The sequence below is a fragment of the Myxocyprinus asiaticus genome, chromosome 7 (genome assembly GCF_019703515.2).
Source record: "Myxocyprinus asiaticus isolate MX2 ecotype Aquarium Trade chromosome 7, UBuf_Myxa_2, whole genome shotgun sequence".
Classification (NCBI taxonomy): domain Eukaryota; kingdom Metazoa; phylum Chordata; class Actinopteri; order Cypriniformes; family Catostomidae; genus Myxocyprinus; species Myxocyprinus asiaticus.
Genome location: NC_059350.1, coordinates 23452668 through 23475396, shown reverse-complemented (window position 1 = coordinate 23475396; position 22729 = coordinate 23452668).

The window sequence follows — 22729 nt, the reverse complement described above, 5'->3', positions numbered from 1 at the left end:
GTTTGTTTTTTTTGTTTGTTTTTTTTTACATTTTGTATCATTAGATATTTGAGTAAGTTGAAACCCAATACTTACGTTTACAAGTGTAATTCGGCAATTTCTTTCAAAAAATCCTGTCATCACTGGCACGCAATGAATTCTGGGGTAGGCAAGGCCACGAAGGATCCATCTGTTGTATCCTTAATTTCACGGGAAACGAAGGACACATTTGGAGGCCGCATTTGAAGGAGACTTCGTCGCGCAGCAGTGATGCAATCGGCCTTCGAATGCGACCTTTGAAGGATGCAGCCTCTGAATTGGGACGCAGCTATAATTCATGTCATTTGTTAGATCTCCTCATATTGAACAACTTTGCCTCAAGAACCACTGCTGTCAATCAAATCATTCATTAAATATTAACAATTATGTAAAAAGCCTACTTTCGCTCAATCTCAATAAAACCAATGTAGTACAATTCTTTGGACTCTCTAGGTCAATAATTATAAATAATTTTATTTTTTACTTTACCCTTTGGGTAGCTATAACAGTGTCATTTAGAAAATGGCCATGGTCAAGTGTACACAAGCCCATAATTCCTAAACAAAAACTCAGAACTTCACGAAATTATGTGAGCACATGCGACATATGATTCTAAACAAGCATGCAGACTTTTATGGAGATCGGACCATAGGTGGCGTTATGAGCTTTAAAAAGCTTTAAAAACCACGTATTTCCTTAGTATATTGCCTGTATTGGCAGTAAATGGTCTATTCCATCTATGATCTAGGTGGTTACATGCTTGCTTAATAAAACATAATACCTTTTTATAAATGTGCTTAAAGGCCTTAAACCGCTTGAACCCCTTTAATTGCTGCTCGCAGCTATATTTATTATTATTATTATTATTATTATTATTCTGCCATAAAACTGATCGGGCAGAGCAAACCGTTGGGCCTAGAGACTTGAAACTTGGTCAGATGGTAGTAGTATTGCTCACTGACTCGGCCAAATTGGTCAATGGGGGCGCTACAGCGATCAAAAACGCGAAACTGCTCATAACTCCTAGACCGTTTGTCATAGACTCAAGTGCTTTATACCATTGGCTCAAACCAAACAAAATGTATATCTCCGATTTCATGTCCGCCTATAAAAATTTTCTGCCATCTTGGATTTTTTATAAAACCTACTTTTGCAAATTAGTCCAAGGTTTTTGGTCTGATCGGGACCAAACCAGTGGCAAATGATTCTATGGAGTCTCAATATCAAAAGTTATCAAAAAAGTTTGAACTTTCGACTCGAGCTAGCTACGGTATGTGAAAAAATCTGAAGTAGGAGTGGCCAATTTGACATAAATGGCTATAACTCTTGAAGGAAATTAGATATCTTAACCAAACTTGGCATGCTTATGTAAGAGGTCAATCTTTGGTCACCCAGAAAATTTGGTGTGGTTTTGCCATATGATGGCGCTATAATACATGAATACATAAAAAAACATGAAATTGGCTGTAACTATGAAACCGTTAATCCTATTGACTTCAAAATTTGCATACATTGTCTTTGTCTCAGCTGTCATCATTGTCTATATGGACATTCACGTATGTTGAAAAACTTGGCCGCCATTGGCCAATCAAATTTCAGCAGCTATTACACAAGGTTAGCAATGACCGATCGGAACGAAACTTGGTGGGCCTATTTGACTCTTGGTCTGAGAGGGTTGTGCAAAGTTTTAAAAAATCGGCCACTAGGTGTTGCTATCACAATTTTTGTAAGTGTTAATGGTTGTATATAATGCAGGGTTGTGAAAAAACACAAGTAATATATATCACCTGATAGCACTTCTCATTCTAAACAACTTTGCCTCAAGAAGCATTGGTGTCTGTCAAACCGTTCGGTAAATATTTCAGATAATGTTCAAAACCTACTTTTGTGAACTAGTCCTAGGTTTTTCACCTGATCGGAACCAAACCAATGCAGAAATATACTCTGGAGTCTGATTATCAATAATTATCAAAAAAAGTTGAAATTTCGACTCACGGTTGCTAAGGGGTGCCAAAACATTCGAAAATGCCAGGCCATTTTTAATAAAATGGCTATAACGCCCGAACGAAATGAGATTTTCACCAATCTCGGTACACATGTGTATGAGCTCAATTTGAGGTCACGGTAAAAAAACAGTGGAGTTTGGCCACTTGGTGGCACTGTAACAGGAAAACATAAAACATGAAACAGCTCTAAATACGCAACCGTTAGTCTGATTGAGTTGAAAATTGGCATGCAGTGTCTTTGTCCAAGGTGCCATGACTGTTTGAGGACATTGGCATATTTAAAAAAACATGGCCGCCATCGGCCAATGAATTTTGAGCACCTATTAGACAAGGTTATCGGAGGCCGATCGGCACAAAACTCGGTGGGCCTGTTCGACTCCTGGCCCTAGAGGTCTGTGAGAAATTTGAAAGAAATTGGACACCCTTTACCCTTTGGCAGCTATAACAGTGTCATTTAGAAAATGGGCATGGTCAAGTGTACAAATAAGCCTATAATTCCTAAACAAAAACTCAGAACTTCATGAAATTAGCTGAGCACATGCAACATATGATTCTAAACAAGCATGCAGACTTTTATGGAGATTGGACCATAGGTGGCGCTATGAGCTTTAAAAAGCTTTAAAAACCATGTATTTCCTTAGTAAATTGCCTGAATTGGTTGTAAATGGTCTATTCCATCTAAGTGGTTACATGCTAGCTAAATACATAATACCTTTTTATGCATGTGTTTAGAGGCCTTAAACCGCTTGAACCCCGTTAATTGTTGCTCACAGCTATATTTAGGGATTCAAGTGCTTAGCGCTGTAACCCTATTGTAATTGTTACGATTTTTATTATTAGGGGGTTCAAGCGCTTAGCGCTGAAACCCTATTGTAATTTTTAAGATTTGTATTGTTATTAGTATTATTATTGTTTTTTGTAATTAACATTTTTTATTGATTCAAAGAAAAAACACAACAGAGAAAAACACAACATATCCACACCGAATCAACATTTAACTTTTAACCCTCATTAACATCCCTCCCCAAACACCAACCCCACCCTACCCCAAAGAACACCCCTGTGGTCACATAAAATAATACACACACACAAACAATAAAATAAAAAATAAATAAATAAAAATAAATAAAAAATAAAATATATAATAAACATGCATAATTATTCTAAATGTCTCCCTCCTCATCCCTTCCCCTAGAGTCCTCCAAAACTGCCAAATACCTACCCCACTTCCTGAAAAATAAGTCCTCCAGCCCCAGCCTTCCATCTATCATCTTCTCATAAGCCGCCACCCAACTCATCTCCGCACACCACTCCGGAAATGGTGGCGCTCCGTCTGACTTCCATGCCCTTAAAATAATTTGTCTACCGATCATCACACCAGTCAGAACCCAATTTTTTATATATTTGTACCCTGAATTTATAACTTCCCCATCGCCCAAAATGCAAAGTCTGGGGCAAAGTAAAATTTGAGTGCCCAGAATGTCACGCAAATAATTCTGAATCTTTAACCGAAAATCTTGGATCTTAACGCATCCCCAAAAAACATGGGTTGTCAAAAAACTTCTGATTGGCATCGCCAGCAGGTGGGTGTGTCTTTAAGACCAAGCCTATATAATCTAGAGGGGGTCCAATAAAATCTTTGTAAAATCTTAAATTGCATAAATCAAACCCTTGCATCTCTAGATGCAGATTTGACATTTTTCAGAATCTTAGTCCACACTACATCCTCCAATACCAAATTCAAATCTTTCTCTCATAATCTCTTAATAGATGTTAAAGCTCCATCCCCCATACTCTGAATTAACAGGGAGTAGTCCTCATGACCTTTTCCAAAAGGTCACCTCTCCCAAAGCATCTGCCTCCTTAGGTGGGTGTGTGCTACTCCCAAAAATAGTACAAAGCAGGTGGCGCAATTGTAAATACCTATAAAACTGAGGTCTGGGGATCCCAAAATGTTGGACCAAGTTTTCAAACGATCTCAACACTCCACTTTCATATAGGTCACCGAGTGTAGCAACCCCCTTCACAATCTACTCTGGCCAGCAGAAAGGGGACTTCCCAATACATAATCTTGGGTTCTGCCATATGCTCAAGGCAGCATTTAAATAAGTGTCCAATTTAAACAGTCTGGACACTTTAGTCCATACCGAGTGTAAATGCGAAATAACGGGGTGTAACTTAACTTTTCCGATTAGATTGATAGAGATGCTTTGTAATGGCGAAATAGGGGCAAGAACTGCTTGTTCAATAACAAACCAGGGAGGGGCTCTCTCAGGTGGAAGTGAACAATGAGCCAAATGTCTGAGACTGAACGCATAGTAATAAAACAAAATTTTGGGTAGGCCTAGCCCTCCTTTGTCAGTCAGCCTGTGTAACTTATTAAAATGCAATCTTGGACGTTTACCATTCCAAATGAAGGACTTCGCTATGCTAACAAATTGCTTGAAATAAGAGAGGGGGACATCTACAGGGAGAGATTGTAGCAGGTAGTTAAATGTTGGAATACAATTCATTTTAATAACATTAGCCTTCCCAATGATCGATAAATGTAATGAAGCCCACCTGCCCACATCGCTCAAATCTTTTTATTAAAGGGTCAAAATTGACACTAACTAAATCAGACAAATTTTCTGGGAATAAAATACTTAATGCCCTGTTTGGGCCATTGGAAGGCGCCCGGCTGGAAAGCCGTTACTGGACAGTATGCTGTCAGAGCCAAAGCTTCGGATTTAGACCAATTAACTTTGTATCCTGAGAACTTGGAAAAGGAATTAATATTTCTGTGGAGGCCAAGCGTAGATTTAGTAGGTTCAGAGACAAATAATAAAACATCATCTGCGTAAAGCAGAAGCTTATGCGCCACACCTCCCGCCACCACCAGTGGAAAATCATCCTCCCCCCTTATCGCGGCTGCTAATGGTTCCAGGGCAAGACAGAACAATAAAGGGGAAAGAGGGCAGCCCTGCCGAGTGCCCCTATCCAGAGTAAAATAATCTGAAATTAATCAATTTGTTTGTACCGCTGCTACAGGGTGTCTATAAAGTAAGTTAATCCAACCAATAAATGTACTCCCGAACCCATACATTTCCAAAATCTTAAAAAGATAATCCCATTCTACCATATCAAACGCCTTTTCGGCGTTAAGTGAGATGGCAGCGACTGGAGATTGATCATTCGCTACTTATTCGCTTATATTGATGAAACACCTGATGTTATCAGAAGAGCTACGGCCCCGAATAAACCCCACCTGATCTATATGTATAAGAGATGTCATAACCTTACTTAATCGGTTAGCCAAAAGTTTTGACAATATTTTTACATCTATTGGATCAGGGAAATTGGACGGTAACTTTAATACTCGCTTGGATCTTTGTCCTTTTTAAGAATCAGACTGATCCGGGCTTGTGTCATGGTTGGAGGAAGCTTTCCATTCTTTAATGATTCAGTATAAACTTCTAACAAAAGTGGAGCCAGTTCTGTAGCATAGGATCTAAAAAATTCTGCGGCAAAATTATCTGTCCCCGGAGCCTTGCCAGTAGGTAGGGACTTAATTAACTTGTCAAGCTCCTCCAAGGTTATCTCAGAACCAAAAGAGTTTTTTTGCTCAACCATCAGTTTAGGAAGATCTAATGGTTCCACAAAGTTTCTAATATCTTCATCAGTAGATGAAGACGTGGAGCTATAAAGATCAAGATAGGACTCTTTAAAGGCATTATTAATATCAATGGCTGAGGTAAAAATTTCACCACAAGCAGATTTCACTGAGGGAATGATAGAAAGAGACTCTCTCTGCTTTAAATATCTGGCCAAAAGCTTCCCTGCTTTGTCACCTGACTCAAAGTATGACTGTCATGCCCTGAATACCCAAAACTCCACTTTCTGCGACTAAATAGTATTATATCTATATTTCAATCGGGTCAATTCTCTGAGGCCATCAGCTGACATACGGCACTTCAGCTCTGCCTCTGCACTTTTAATATTCTCTCCCAGCTCCACGAGTTCTCGTGCTTTGGATTTTTTGATGAATGAGGCATACTGTATGATCCGACCCCTAAGAACTGCTTTAAGTGCCTCCCAAGCCACGCCCACAGAAGGTACTGAGGACCAGTTGGTCTCCATATAAACATTGATTTCAGTCTTTAACATTTGTTGGAAATCAGGATTTTGCAAAAGGGACACATTAAGGTGCCAACTATATGATTTCTTTTTCTCTGTATATGGCAACACCTCTAAACTCACCAGGGCATGATCTGAGACTAAGATATTTCCAATTGAGCAATCAACAACAGATGAAATGAGGGATTTGGATATTAAAAATAAAAAAAAAATCTATTCTAGAATAAATCTTATGAACTGATGAAAAAAATTTATAGTCCCTACCAGATGGGTTCAAAAGTCTCCAAATATCCGTAAGACCAAGATTTTTACACATCCTGTGAAGCATCAATGTTGCTCGAGGGGGTTTACATACTTTTGCTTCACTGTGATCAAGAACTGAGTCCATCAAAAGATTAAAGTCTCCTCCCAACATTATATCATGAGGGGTGCCAGCGGTTTGCAGCATCCCTTCAAGATCTATAAAAAAGCCCTGATCATCAGCATTAGGTGCATAAATATTAGCCAAATTCAACCTTTGCCCTTGAATTTCAGCTAAAACAATAATGACTCTTTCTAATTTATCTTTAGTCTGTTTGAAACATTTGAACTGTAGATGTTTATTAATCAATATAGTGACTCCCTTGCTCTTACTTGAGCCAGCACTAAAAAAAAAAACATGTCTACCCCATATCTTCCCAAATTTTTCAGCTTCCTGCGGGGAGAGATGTGTTTCTTGAAGAAACACAATATCATATTTCTTATGTTTAAGAAAAGTAATAACCTTCCTTCTTTTTATGGGGTACCCCAACCCATTTACATTCCATGTGGAGAGAGATAGTATACTTATATTAACATTTGACATTTTGATATAGTAGAAAAAATAAATTGTGTGTCAAAAACAAAATTATACAGACCACATTCCCCATTAGTGAAACAATCAAACCCCGAACTTCCCCCCAAACAAAACAAACAGAAAAAAGAAAAAAGTGCGCATTAACCCCAGGCACGAAAGCGCCAACCGGCGACAATCCCTCTAAACTCAAAAGGTCCATGAACGCCCACGAGCCCCCACGACAAATTTGCCATCGGATTGCTCAATTTTGCCTTACAAATGTGTGAGGCAAAATGCGTGCATACTCGGGAAAAACTCGTCTAGAAATTTCAACATACAGTATCTCTGCCCTCCTCATACTCAGGAATTCCAACAATTCGAATGTTATTCCTGCGGTTCTATTCTCAAGATCTTCAAGCTTTTCAAGGAGATGTTCCAAATCAACTTTGGTCACAGGCGGATTAGCGGTTAATTCCCTCTCCGAAGATTCAAGACAATCGATTCTTCTCTTAACATCAGTCACTCTTCTAACTAATTCAGATAATTTTATTTCCATCGCCATAATCGATCGACATATTACAGCGAGATCCTCCAAGGCAGCAAGAATCTTCGTCAATATCACCGACATGTTGGAAAACTGACACTGGATCACCTCTCCTGCCGTGCCATCCAAATCGAGTCCCCGGTCTGTAGGCCTGTCGGGACTTTCATCCTGAACACGTAAGTGTCTTTTAATGTCTCCAGAGCCCGAGGATTTTGACTTCTTTGCCATGTTTTGCATCAAAGAGCAAATGTGTAACTGGGTGTATCACATTTCACCAGATTATAACATGAAAATAATAAAAAAATTAGCAAAGTGCGCAGAGCTCGTCACTCACACGTCTGCTTCTTGCATGGCGTCACGTGACCTCCCTTATTATTATTTTTATTATTCTGCCATAAAACTGATCACACAGAGCAAACCGTAAAGCCTAGAGACTTGAAACTAGGTCAGATGGTAGTAGTGTTGCTCACTACTCAGAAACATGGACTCGGCCAAATCGGTCAATGGGGGCGCTACAGCGATCAAAAACACGAAACTGCTCATAACTCCTAGACTATTTGTCATAGACTCAATTTGTCGTGCTTTATACCACTGGAATCCTTGGCTCAAACCAAACAAAACGTATATCTCCGATTTCATTTCCGCCAATAAAAATTTTCCGCCATCGTGGATTTTTCACAAAACCTACTTTTGCGAACTAGTCCTAGGTTTTCTGTCTGATCGGGACCAAACCAGTGCCAAACGATTCTATGGTGTGTCAATATCAAAAGTTATCGAAAAACTTTGAACGTTCGACTCGAGCTAGCAACGGTATGTGAAAACATAGGAAGTAGGAGTGGCCCATTTGACGTAAATGGCTATAACTCTTGAAGGAAATGAGATATCTTTACCAAACTTGGCATGCTTATGTAAGAGGTCAATCTTTGGTCGCCCAGAAAAGTTGGCGCGGTTTTGCCACATGGTGACCACCTATAATACCAAAAAATCATGAAGTTGGCTGTAACTATGAAACCGTTAATTCCATTGACTTCAAAATTTGCATACATTGTCTCAGCTGGCATCACTGTCTACATGGACATTCATGTATGAAAAACATGGCCGCCATCGGCCAATCAAATTTCAGCAGCTATTACACAAGGTTAACAATGACTGATCAGAACGAATCTTGGTGGACCTATTTGACTCTTGCAAAAAATTTTAAAAATCGGCCACTAGGTGGTACTATCACAATTTTTGTAGGTGTTAATGGTTGTATATAATGCAGTGTTGTGAAAAAACACAGGTAATATATATCATCTGATAGCTCTAATCATTTTAAACAACTTTGCATCAGGAAGCATTGGTGTCTGTCAAACCATTCGGTAAATATTTCAGATAATGTTAAAAACCTACTTTTGCGAACTAGTCCTAGGTTTTTCGCCCGCTCGGAATCAGCCCAGTGCAGAAATATACTATGTAGTCTGATTATCAATAATTATAAAAAAAAGTAGAAATTTCGATCGCTGAGGGGTGCCAAAACGTTCGAAAAGGGCAGGCCATTTTTACAAAAATTGTAATAACGCCCGAACGAAATGATATATTTTCACAAAACTCGGTACACATATGTGTGAGCTCAATCTGAGGTCACAATAAAAAGGCGTTAAAAAAAAGCTGTAGTGTTATAGCGCTTTAACAGGGAAAAAAAACATGAAAACAGCTCTAACTACGCAACCGTTAGTCTGATTGAGTTGAAAATTGGCATGCAGTGTCTTTGTCCAAGGTGCCATGACTGTCTGTGAGGACATTGACATATTTCAAAAAACATGGCTGCCATCGGCCAATGAGTTTTGAGGACCTATTAGACAAGGTTACCAGAGGCCGATCGGCACAAAACTCGGTGGGACTGTTCAACTCCTGGCACCTAGGTCTGTGAGAAATTTGAAAGAAATCGGCCAATGGATGGCGCTAACGATTTTACGCCTCTGTAATCATGTGGTGTTTCACACATACACACAATGGCTGTGTGCCAATTCAAAGGCTGCATCCTTCGAAGGCCATGAAGGTCAGACTAAGCATTGTTAATTTGGACAGTTTAGCCTACGGAGGACTGTTCTTGTCACCTAACAACTGTGACAGCTGCCGAGTGACTGTAACGTTTGTACTGGACTTTTTTGAAAGTTATATTAAACTGTCTGAATACAAAACAGGGTTCACAAACTGTCTAAATATTTTCACCATGGTCCATTTCAGTATATAATAAAGAGTATAAACTATATATAATCGCATCTTAGTAAGATAGAAGTCAACATTTGAACCACTTTAAAGTTTTTTTTTTTTTTTTTTTTTTTTTTTTTTTACATTTGTATCATTAGATATTTTAGTAAGTTGAAACCCAATACTTACATTTAAAAGTGTAATTCAGCAATTTCTCTCAAAAAAATCCTGTCGTCACTGGCGCGCAATGAATTCTGTTAAAATTCAAAACATATATCTCTGCACCGGAACATAGTAGAGACTTCTGGTTTTGTTCATTTGTCTCAGACAAAACAAATAAAACAAAAAATAAATCTCATTTTGGATCATAACTCTTGAATGATTTTGCTACAAAAGATATGGATTCAACTAATGGAGTCATATGGATTAATTTTATGATTCCTTTATGTGCATTTTACAGCTTCAAAATTTTAGTACACAATTTTCATCAGATTTAGGTTAGGGAGGATCTATTCTGTCAATTTGTATTATTTGGCATCCACTGGATCATTTCTGTCAATTCTGATTATATTGTTTATTTCTTCACATGTGCTTGGACCCTGATGATTGCTGTTTGCAGCTATATTTCTTATTATTATTTTTGTTCTGCCCTAAAAGTGTCTGGGTGTCAGAGACCGTAAGTTGTAGAGATGCCAAACTTGGCAGGATGGTTCCAAATCCACCCCACTACTCAGGTTCACAGACACGCATCCATCAGACACTAGGTGGCGCTATTGCGAACAAAACAAACAAAAATCAAATTTTGGGCCATAAATCATGTACCGTAAGGGCTAGAAGCAAAATAATTTTTTCCTCTGATTCCTTGCATCATGTCAAAGAGTTTTATCCCAGACAGAATTTTGCTACACCTCTTCGTTTTCCCGCTATTATGGATTTAAAAAAAAAAATATTTAAAACTAACTCGTCCTAGGCCATTTGCCCAATCGGAACCAAACCAGTGCAAAATGATTCAGAAGAGTCCCATTGTGAAAATACATCAAAGGAATTTTGAAATTCTGATTTATTGTCAATGGTACGCCAAAACGTTCGTAGTGAGCATGTCCATTTTACTAAAACGGTTATAACTTTTGAACAGATTGAGGTATTATCACCAAATTTGGTAAACTTATGTATGGGCTCATGCTGAGGCCACACGAAAAATATTGCACACCTTTACCTCTTGGTGGCGCTATAGCAATAAAAAAACTAAAAATGGCTGTAACTATGGAACCGTTGGTAATTTTGCATGCACTATCTTTGTCCAAGGTGCCATCAATGAGCACAGTCGCATATCTTTAAAAACATGGCCACCAGCAGCCAATCAAATTTCAGCAGCTAATAACATCAAATCTGAATGGCTGGCCATTATGAAACTTGAGATATTCATACACAGTGTCAAAATGAGGCTGTGTACCAAGATTTGTGAAAATCGGCCACAAGGTGGCGCTATAACAAAAACATTTACATTTTTGCTAATTACTTCGCATCCGAGCACATTAAAATCAAAATGCTTTTTAACTCTAAATCCTACAAAATGTATATCTCAGTTTTATTTGATTTTATAAAATATTTCTGCCATTCTAATTTACTGAAAACCCTACTTTTTTAACTCCTCCTTGGACGTTAATCAGAACTTCACCAAACTTGGCCCAGGCCATGCAGGCAAAAAGTTATAAAAATAATTTTGATCCATTAAATCATCTAGAAGATACAATCTGATATATTTGACAAGTGTGTCCCATTATGACTAATATTCCTGTATCTTGTGTGCACAAATGCCAAACTTCACAAAACTGTATAAATATGGAAAACAGGACATTCTGTGGAATCATACAAAATTTCATGGATTTATGATGAACTGTAAGCCCCCCACTAACATCAAATTTTAAATAATCAGCCATTTATCTGACCAATGAAAGCTGTAATACAATTTTTTGTCCACCAGAGGGAGCACAGGATAAGAAATCCTTTTAAGTCTAAGGCTTTCATAAGTGTATGAATGCATGTAAATTTATTTGAAGAAATGAGGTACACTGACAATGTCTTCTGACTTTTATAATATTAGTTTGCAAATACATCTGTGATTTCCAAAATGATTATAGACAGTCAAATGTCACCTTAATTTTTACATATCCTAAAAATATTGAAAACATATTTGTCAAGTTGCCAGACATGATTAACACATTGTTTTAGGGATATGTTTACATATGTCTTGAATTATATTATGTGTTTATTTTTCCATTATCCCCGTTTCTGTAATGCATCATTTCTATATGGCTGCATCCGAAAACTGAAAAATGCTGCCTTAAAACCAGCCCAAATGTGCCCCGTAGGCATACTATGGTAAGGCTCTTGTCCATGAAAACAATTGTTTCCTACTATGACAAGACAATGAAATTTGTGGGATCATATCTCCCAATCAGAATGTCGTAGAGAAATAGGGGTGGGCTCATTTCACTCAGGATACCAATCAGTCTTTAAGTATCATCTTGGAAATGGCATTGCCACACCCTAGCAACCATTTACGGTACCCTAGCAACCACCACCATAGACTTCCATTCAAAATGGCTCAGAAGGGTATCTTCAAAACAGAATTTTGTAGACACTTGGCGATTGGATCTTTTAAGTCAGGTTAGTAATCAGCCAATAAGACTCTCTATGGTCACCGGCTAGACATGCCCTAGCAACCATTTAGAGCACCCTAGCAACCAGCCCTATTGACTTCCATTACAAATGGCTGAGAGGGATATCTTTGGAACAGAATGTACTACAGACATGAAAGTTGGCTAGTTTCACTTGGGTGAGCAATCCGACTTCAGGTATCATCATGAAAACTACTTAGCCATGCCCTAGCAACCATTTAGAGCACCCTAGCAACCAAATCCCATTGACTTCCATTCAAAATAGGCTGTTGTGCTTTTTGTCCACCAGAGGGAGCCACAATACAAAAAGTATTAACAGTTAATATTGAAATGTTTTGCCATTCAGCCACTACTTGTAAATCAGACAAATAAATTATTAAATGTATAGCTTTTTTATTCTTAATTTCTCCTTTAGAAGAATAGCTTCTTTTTGTCAGTTGCTTTGGATAAGAGTCTGCTTAATGAATAAAGGTAATAACATCCTGGTTACTTTCGTAACCTCCATTCCCTGATGAAGGGAACGAGACGTTGTGTCGATGTAGTGACACTAGGGGTCACCCTTGGGAGCCCCAAACACCTCTGATCTTTGAGAAAAGGCCAATGGGAATTGGCAAGTGGAATTTGCATGCCACTCCCCCGGACATGCAGGTATAAAAGGAGCTGGCTCGCAACCACTCATTCAGGTTTTGTGCTGAGGAGCCGAGACAGGGTCCCGGCCATTTCAGCGGGTAGTTCAGAGTTGTGGCAGGAGGGACACAATGTCTCGTTCCCTCCATCAGGGAACGGAGGTTACGAAAGTAACCAGGACATTCCCTATCTGTCACTCACTCGACGTTGTGTCGATGTAGTGACACAAGGGGTCCCTATTCAAAATGCCACAACTAGATGAACTGTGTTACATGGACTGGCGGTGCAAGATGGGAAAACCATTGCGTGCCTCGTAGCCAGCGCACCTGGCTGTCACATAACCTCCCCCTATGAGCATAGTACGGTCCGCCGCATCTCGGGGACAAGTTGTCTGCCCAAAATGGGGAAAGGCCACCCCAGCCGTGGCCTCTTCTCTTCTTTTTTTCTCCCCAAGAAAGAATGGAAATTGTTCAGCTGGGGGCCATAAATGTCCGCGTCAGGGGGGTGTCAATTCCCAAGGGGAAGACACCACGGAAACCACATCCTGCCTGAAGGGGAGGCAATTGTGTGGAAATATGTCATATGGTCTTACCAAGTCTTGTTGGCAGTGTCGCATGTGGAGAAGTCCCCATGGTAGGTCCTACCCAGAGGGGACAGAGCTCTACAAACACGGTGACCAGTGGCAGAGGGCAAACTCTGCCCAAGGAAGATGCGTGTTTACCAATAGGGAAACCATCTCGCAGAAGATACATCACACAGTGTTACGAACAGGCAACCAGCGCATGTGAAGCACCTACCCCAGTACAGGGCATAATAGCACATATACTGGGCCGGCATCGAGTTTCTCCGCAAACTCGCCTGCCACAGGGCTAAGGAGGAAGGACATCCAGAGTCCACGACCTCTTGAACACAGCTTGGGGGTAACAAGCGCATGTCTCCGCCTCCAGGAGGGGAAAAGCGCTAAATGCAAGCGGTACACCCAGCCAGTTGTCCCGCCAACTTACCTGTTCGTACCTGACAACACATGGGACGAACCGGCTCAACCCGGAGATTGAGGAACCTCGCGAAGGTATTGGGTGTTGCCCAGCCCGCTGCTCTACTGATGTCTGCCAAAGATGCGCCATTGGTCGGGGCCCAGGAGGCCGCCAAACCCCTGGTGGAGTGTGCCTGAAGCCCCAAGGAGGGCGGCATGTCCGGGGGACGGTATGCCAAAGCGATGGCATCAACAACCCAGTGGGCGATCCTCTGTTTGGAGGCAGCGCTCCCATTCCGCTGTCCTTCGAAGCAGACAAAGAGCTGCTCAGAACCTCTAAAGCTCTGCGTGCGATCCAAGTAGATGCGCAAAGCACGCACCGGACACAGCAACAAAAGGCTGGGTCTGCCTCCTCCTGGGGCAGGTTCGCCACCTGATCCCTAAACGGGGTCATGGGAACCTTGGGCATATAGCTCGGTCGGGGCCTCAGGACCATGTGAGAGTATTCTGGACTGAGCTCCAGGCACATGTCTCTGACAGAAAACATCTGCAGGTCCCCTACCCTCTTGATGGACATGAGCTCAGTCAGGAGGGCAGTCTTAAAGAGACTGCTTTTATCTCAACTGACTCCAGGGGCACAAACAGGGCTCCCCAAAGGACCACGGAGAGATCCCATGAGGGAATGAGGCATGGTCTAGGAGGATTCAACCTCCTCACGCCCCTAAGGAACCCGATGATCAGGTCGTGCTTCCCTAAATACTTACCGTCAACTGCATTGTGGTGTGCCGCCATAGTGGCCACGTACACCCTTAATGGTGTGGGGAGACAGCCGCCCCACCAGCCTCTCCTGTAGGAAGGAAAGCACCGACCCGACTGCGCATCTCTGGGGGTCTTCGCATCAGGAAGAACACCACTTAGTGAACAGACGGCACTGCAAGGCATACAGGTGCCTCGTAGAGGGAGCCCTAGCCTGAGTGATCGTGTCTACCATCATGGGTGGTAGGCCACTTAGGTCTTCCGCATCCCGTCCCAGGGCCAGACATGAACATTCCAGAGGTCTGGTCGCGGGTGCCAGATGGTGCCCCGTCCCTGAGACAGGAGAACCCTCCTCAGGGGAATTTGCCAGGGAGGGGCTGTCACGAGGAGTGTGAGGTCCGAGACCCAAGTCTGGGTGGGCCAGTAGGGTGCAACTAGGATGACCTGCTCCTTGTCCTCCCTGACCTTGCACAGGGTCTGTGCAAGTAGGCTCACTGGGGGAATGCATACTAGCATGGCCCCCGGGGCCAGCGCCCTGACCGAGGGAAGCCTCATTTCCCATTGCACACGGTGCCGCAACCACGCTCGGAGGCATCTGTCATAACCATGACGCACCTGGGGTACTTGCACTAAGGGGAATCCTGCCCACAGGAATGCAAGTCCCGTCCAAGGGCTGAACAGATAGCGGCAGATCGGCGTGATGACCACGCGATGTGTGCTGCGGCGCCATGCCCACCTTGCGACTCGAGTCTGATGCCAGTGCTGAAGTGGTCTCATATGCATCAACCCGAGCGGCGTGACCACCGTCGAGGACGTCATATGCCCCAGGAGCCTCTGAAATTGCCTCAGTTCAGCTGAGGAGAAACCGAAACGTTGAAGTACGTGTCCTTCAGGTCTACCGCCGTGAACCAATCCTGATGCCAGACGCTTTCTAAAATGCGTTTCAGCATCAGCATCTTGAACGGGAGTCTGTGCAAGGCCCGGTTCAGAACTCACAACCCACCGCAACCCACCGCAACCCACTGCCTTTAAGATGAAGTAGGGGCTGTAGAACCCCCTCTTCATCTCGCCTGGAGGTACAGGCTCTACCGCGTTCTTCTTCAGAAGGGACATGATCTCCGCAGGGAGGGCAGCAGCGTTCTCGCCCTGCACTTGAGGTAAATCGGACGCCGCTGAACCCAAGCGGGTGCCTGGCGAACTGAATCACATTGCCAAGTCAGATGGTCCTGGTCAGCCATTGTGACGGGTTGGGGAGTGCAAGCCACGCCCCCAAGCTCCGGGCGAGGGGGACCAAGGAGACAATTGTGTCGGACGTACCGCCGGGTGGGGCCTTGCAGGGGGGCGGAGCCGGAGGCGCCACATTGAGGGGGCTCGGACCCCGAACTCGTGGCCATGATGAGTCTGGGGACATCAAAGCACTTACCTGGCTCCGGGTACCCACCATAGGACCGGTCAGCGATGGGGGAGGAGGGAACCGTACTCGTAATCCATCACAACCACATGGGCAGCTGGGCGCGCAGGGGTTGAGGGCCCGCCTCCGCAGCATCGTGCTTGTCATAAATGTGCGGTTTCCGGTGATCACAATAACGACGGCTGTAAACACCGGGTGTGTGACCCAGGAAATGAGGAAACTGCTCCTTTTCTGAATGTGTGGGTACTGCAACCTTTTGGGCATGTGGCGAATCAAAGGATTCTCCTCCCGGCCATCCACCAGGGGAGGTCTGCTTACCATCTCTAGGCCTGCAGCAGGTCTCCACGTGCCTGGGTTGCCCGTCTCAGGGGCGGCTAGAAGACTTCCTCGGGTTCTTGGCGGCAGGCCATGAGACGGGGGGTGTCTGCTTCCTGCGGGGGGCTCTAAGCTGGGGCCGGGCCATTGGCCCGGGCTGCGGCGGAGCCGGTGTCGTCGCCACAGGGGACGCCCCGGCAATGAGCAGATGGAGTGCGGGATCTTGATCCGCACCGGGGCAGGATATGCTGAATAGCCTCCATCTGCTTCTTAACCGCCGAGAACTGCTGGGCAGAGTCCTCGACGGTGTCGCTGAATAGGCCGACCTGGGAGACAGGGGTGTCAAGGAACCGTACCTTGTCAGCCTCCCTCATCTTGACCAAGTTGAGCCATAGGTGGCGCTCCTGGACCACCAGGGTGGACAACGCCTGCCCGAGAGTCTGTGCCATGACCTTCGTCGACCGGAGGGTGAGATCAGTCACCGAGCGCAGCTCCTGCATTAATCCCAAGTCAGAACTACCCTCATGCAGTCGCATTGGCTTGGTGTACCTGCAGGAGAGCCATGGTGTGCAGGGCGGAGGCGGCCTGTCCAGCGGCACTGTAGGCCCTAGTCGCCAGAGATGACTTAAACCTACAGGTGCTGGGCTGGAGTCTCGGGCAGTTCCGCCAGGGGGTGGCATTTTGCTGGCACAGGTGCACCGCAACCGCCTTATCCACCTGGGGAATCAGCGAGTACCCCCTGGAAGCCGCACTGTCGAGGATAGTGAGAGCGGAGGAGCTCAGAGACCGGGTCCGGGCAGTGAAAGGTGCCTGCCACGACCTCGTGAGCTCCTCATGCACCTCTGGGAAGAAAGGGACCGGGGCGGGGCTCCGAGCCCAGGAACCAGTCATCAAGCCGCGAGGGTTCGGGGGGAGTGCAGGGTTCCACTCCAGCCCGACGCTTGCAGCTGTCCGGGTAAGCATGGCCGACAGCTCCGCGTCGGCCTGCGACTGGGCGACCGCACCCAAAGGTAGGAGCCCAGTCAAGTCCTCAGCATCAGACTGGACCAGCCCGCTCTCCGATGCTGCAATCGAGAGCTACTCCACTTCGCGAGTGCCGAATGAGATCGCAAACTCACCCTGAGACGAGCCGGTGGTCTCATCCCAGAACTTGACCGAGGCAAACGAGCGTACTGGGGAATGGGAGGTCCGTGGGGAGTTACCCAGCAGAGCGGCTCCCATTAGGGTCCCCAAATCGCCCCCAGTGCTAATCGACGCGGCCTCAAACCCATAGGTAGAAGGACCGAGGTGGGGAGCCGCTGGGGTGTCTTTCCCTCCAATGAAGGAAAGCCGCGACCGCAACGTTGCCATGCTCATGTTCTCGCAGTGAGAACATGACCCGTCCACGAACGCTGTCTCCACATGGGCAGCGCCCAAGCACATAAGACAGCGATTGTGGCCATCAGAAGCGGAGAGGTAATGACCGCAACCAGGAAATAAATCAAAATTAAAGGCATCTTTAAAAATATGCTCTCCATCAGTGCCACTCTTTTAGTAAGGAAAATATACTCTTTTATTGCAAGAATATATACTTTTTTAGACTGTCGAAGTGCTCCGGGGAGATCTCTGCACTGCACTGATAAACCGCTGTAATGCGCCATAAAGCCAACAGTTTTTTAGAGGTGAATGGAACGGCAGAGGATTCAGCTCGCTGAACACAACCGCTCGGCTCCGAAGAAAAAATCTGAATGAGTGGTTGCGAGCCAGCTCCTTTCATACCCATATGGCATGCAAATTCCACTCGCTAATTCCCATTGGCCTTTTCTCAAAGATCAGAGGTGTTTGGGGATCCCAAGGGCGACCCCTAGTGTCACTACATTTAAAGTGCTTGAATTTTGCTTTGCGAAATTTAAGGTCTGGAAAACCTGGAAAATCGGTTTGTTTTGTGGAAAAGTGCTTAAAAGTGCTTGAAATTAAAAATGGAATGTGTATGCGATTTGTACAAATGATAAAAAAGTCATTAAAGTCTATAATGATATTTGCAGTATTCCCCGCAGGAAGAACACAAACTGACCTTGATTGGAAGGGCTGTGTGACTGACAGTACAGCTGCCTTCTAGTTTGAATAAGTCGTTTACAGTGGAGTCCCCCTAAAACACCATTTTACAACTACCACTGCGTTGGATGAATTTTATCAAATTTAGTGACATTTTCATGCTCAAATTCAGTTGATTTTGTGTGCTCATTTTTGCTAATTGGCTAATTTGAACCTTAGTAATGGTCATGGTTTAGATAACTATCATGCCTGGCCAGTGTAAATTCAATTGACACTTTATTATGTTTGGCTCTTGCCATTTACAGCACCCTAGTAACCAAACACCATTTACTTCCATTCGTACTGGCTGAGAGTGATATCTTTGAATCAGAATGTTCTAGACAAACGACAGTTTGCTTGTTTTACTTAGATGAGAAATCAGATTTCAGGTATCTCATAGAAACCGCTTAGCCATGCCCTAGCAACCATTTAGAGCACCCTAGCATCCAAACCCCATTGACTTCCATTCAAAATGGCTGAGAGTGATATCTTTGTATCAAAATGTCCTAGGGAATTGACATTTTGCTTGTTTTACTTAGGTGAGCAATCATTCTTCAAGTATCATCATGGAAACTACTTAGCCATGCCCTAGCAACCATTTACAGCACCCTAGCAACCAAAACCCATTGACTTCCATTCAAAATGGCTGAGAGAGATATCTTTGGATCAGAATGTCCCAGGGAAATGACAGTTTGCTTGTTTTACTTGGGTGAGTAATAAGACTTCAGGTAACATCATATAAACTACTTAGCCATGCCCTAGCAACCATTTAGAGCACCCTAGCAATCAAACCCCATTGATTTCCATTCAAAATGGCTGAGAGTGATATCTTTGTATCAAAATGTCCTAGGGAATTGACATTTTGCTTGTTTTACTTAGGTGAGCAATCATTCTTCAAGTATCATCATGGAAACTACTTAGCCATGCCCTAGCAACCATTTACAGCACCCTAGCAACCAAAACCCATTGACTTCCATTCAAAATGGCTGAGAGAGATATCTTTGGATCAGAATGTCCCAGGGAAATGACAGTTTGCTTGTTTTACTTGGGTGAGTAATAAGACTTCAGGTAACATCATATAAACTACTTAGCCATGCCCTAGCAACCATTTAGAGCACCCTAGCAACCAAATCCCACTGACTTCCATTCAAAATGGCTGAGAGTGATTGTATCTTTGGATCAGAATGTCCTTGAGAAATGACAGTTGGCTTGTTTTATTTGGGTGAGCAATCATTCTTCAAGTTTCATCATGAAAACTACTTAGCCATGCCCTAGCAAACACTTATAGCACCCTAGTAACCAAACACCTTTTACTTCCTTTCAAACTGGCTGAGAGTGATATCTTTGGATCAGAATGTCCTTGAGAAATGACAGTTGCCTTGAATAACTTGGATGAGCAATCATTCTTCAAGTATCATCATGGAAACTACTTAGCCACACCCTAGCAACCATTTACAGCACCCTAGCAACCAAACACCTTTTACTTCCATTCAAACTGGCTGAGAGTGATATCTTTGGGTCAGAATGTCCTTGAGAAATTACAGTTGGCTTGTGTAACTTGGTTGAGCAATCATTCTTCAAGTATCATCATGGAAACTACTTAGCCACGCCCTAGAAACCATTTATAGCATCCTAGCAACCAAAACCCATTGACTTCCATTCAAACTGGCTGAGAGTGATATTTTTGGATCAGAATGTCCTATAGAAATGACAGTTTGCTTGTTTTACTTGTGTGAGCAATCAGACTTCAGGCACCATCATATAAACTACTTATCCATGCCCTTGCAACCATTTAGAGCACCCTAGCAACCAAACCCCATTGACTTCCTTTCAAAATGGCTGAGAGTGACATCTTTGGATCAGAATGTCCTAGAGAAATATATCAATTTGCTTGTTTTACTTGTGTGAGCAATCAGACTTCAGGTATCATCATGGAAACTACTTAGCCACGCCCTAGCAAACATTTAAAGCACCTTAGCAACCAAAACCCATTGACTTCCATTCAAAATGGCTGAGAGTGATATCTTTGGATCAGAATGTCCTTGAGAAATTACAGTTGACTTGTGTAACTTGGTTGAGCAATCATTCTTCAAGTATCGTCATGGAAACTACTTAGCCACGCCCTTGCAACCACTTATAGCACCCAAGTAACCAAACACCTTTTACTTCCATTCAAACTGGCTGAGAGTGATATCTTTGGGTCAGAATGTCCTTGAGAAATTACAGTTGGCTTGTTTTACTTGGTCGAGCAATTAGACTTCAGGTATCATCATGGAAACTACTTAGCTACGCCCTAGAAACCATTTAGAACACCCTAGCAACCACATCCCATTGACTTCCATTCAAAATGGCTGAGAGTGATATCTTTGGATCAGAATGTCCTTGAGAAATGACACTTGGCTTTTTTTATTTGGGTGAGCAATCATTCTTCAAATATCATCATGGAAACTACTTAGCCATGCCCTAGCAACCACTTACAGCACCCTAGTAACCAAACACCTTTTACTTCCTTTCAAACTGGCTGAGAGTGATATCTTTGGATCAGAATGTCCTAGAGAAATGACAGTTTGCTTGTTTTACTTAGATGAGAAATCAGATTTCAGGTATCTCATAGAAACTACTTAGCCACGCCCTAGCAACCATTTAGAGCACCCTAGCAACCAAACCCCATTGACGTCCATTCAAAATGGCTGAGAGTGATATCTTTGGATCAGAATGTCTTAGAGAAATGACAATTTGCTTGTTTTTTTTGTGTGTGAGCAATCAGACTTCAGGTATCATCATATAAACTACTTATTCATGCCCTAGCAACCATTTAGAGCACCCTAGCAACCAAAAACCATTTACTTCCATTCGAACTGGCTGAGAGTGATATTTTTGTATCAGAATGTCCTAGAGAAATGACAGATTGCTTGTTTTATTTGTGTGAATAATCAGACTTCAGGTATCATCATAGAAACTACTTAGCCATGCCCTAGCAACCATTTAGTGCAACCTAGCAAGCAAACCCCATTGACTTCCATTCAAAATAGCTGAGAGTGATATCTTTGGATCAGAATGTCCTAGAGAAATGACAGTTAGCTTGTTTTACTTGTTTGTGAGCAATCACACTTCAGGTATCATCATAGAAACTACTTTGCTACACCCTAGCAACCATTTATTATTCCCTAGCAACCAAACCCCATTGACTTCCATTAAGAAATGTTTAGATGGGGATCTCAGGGTCAGAATGTCTTAGAGACTTCTGGTTTCATTCATTTGACTCAGGGTTGAAAGGAGCTTTTTGAATATCACCTTGGTAACTGCCAAGCAACCAGATGGGGTTACCCTAGCAACCAAGTAACAAATCACATTTCTCTGCACCAGAACATCGTTGAGACTTCTGGCTTCATTCATTTGACTCAGGGTAGCAAGGAGCCTTTTGAGTATCACCGTGGTAAATGCCTAGCAACCAGATGGCATTACCCTAGCGACCAAGTAACATATCACATTTTTCCCAATTTTCAACAAATTTAGTTTAGGCAGGATCTATTCTGTCATTTTGTATTATTTGTCATCCACTGGATCATTTCTGTCAATTCTGACTATTTTGGTTATTCCTTCACATGTGCTTGGACCCCAATGATTGCCGCTTGTGGCTATATTTTTTATTGATATTGTTACAGTAATATATATGTAATCCACTCTGAATATTACCTTATGAATATATAACAAGATATGTTGCAGTCAATGTTATATAAAATGATGGTGTATATTTCTCAGTACAGGCTCAGTATTCTTCGCTTACTGTAGATTTAAGTTCCATCCAGCTCTAAAAATTAAGCCACAACCTCATAATATGTTTTATTACCTGTGGTGCTTCCTGTATAATGGGCAGACTCAGTATTCCTCAGCTGAATAACTGAGCAGAAAAAACAGGTCTGTGGATGATGCAGTCAACATAGGATTGCATTATATCCTGCAACATCTGGACAGACCAGGGACATATGCAAGGATCCTTTTTGTGGACTTCAGTTCGGCTTTCAACACCATCATCCCAGCTTTTCTCTGGACTAAATTATACCAACTCTCTGTTCTCACGTCTATCTGTCGGTGGATCACCAGCTTTCTAACAGATAGGCAGCAGCACATGTACGATCAGCACTGGTGCCCCCCAGGGATGTGTGCTCTCCCCACTACTCTTCTCCCTGTATACCAATGAC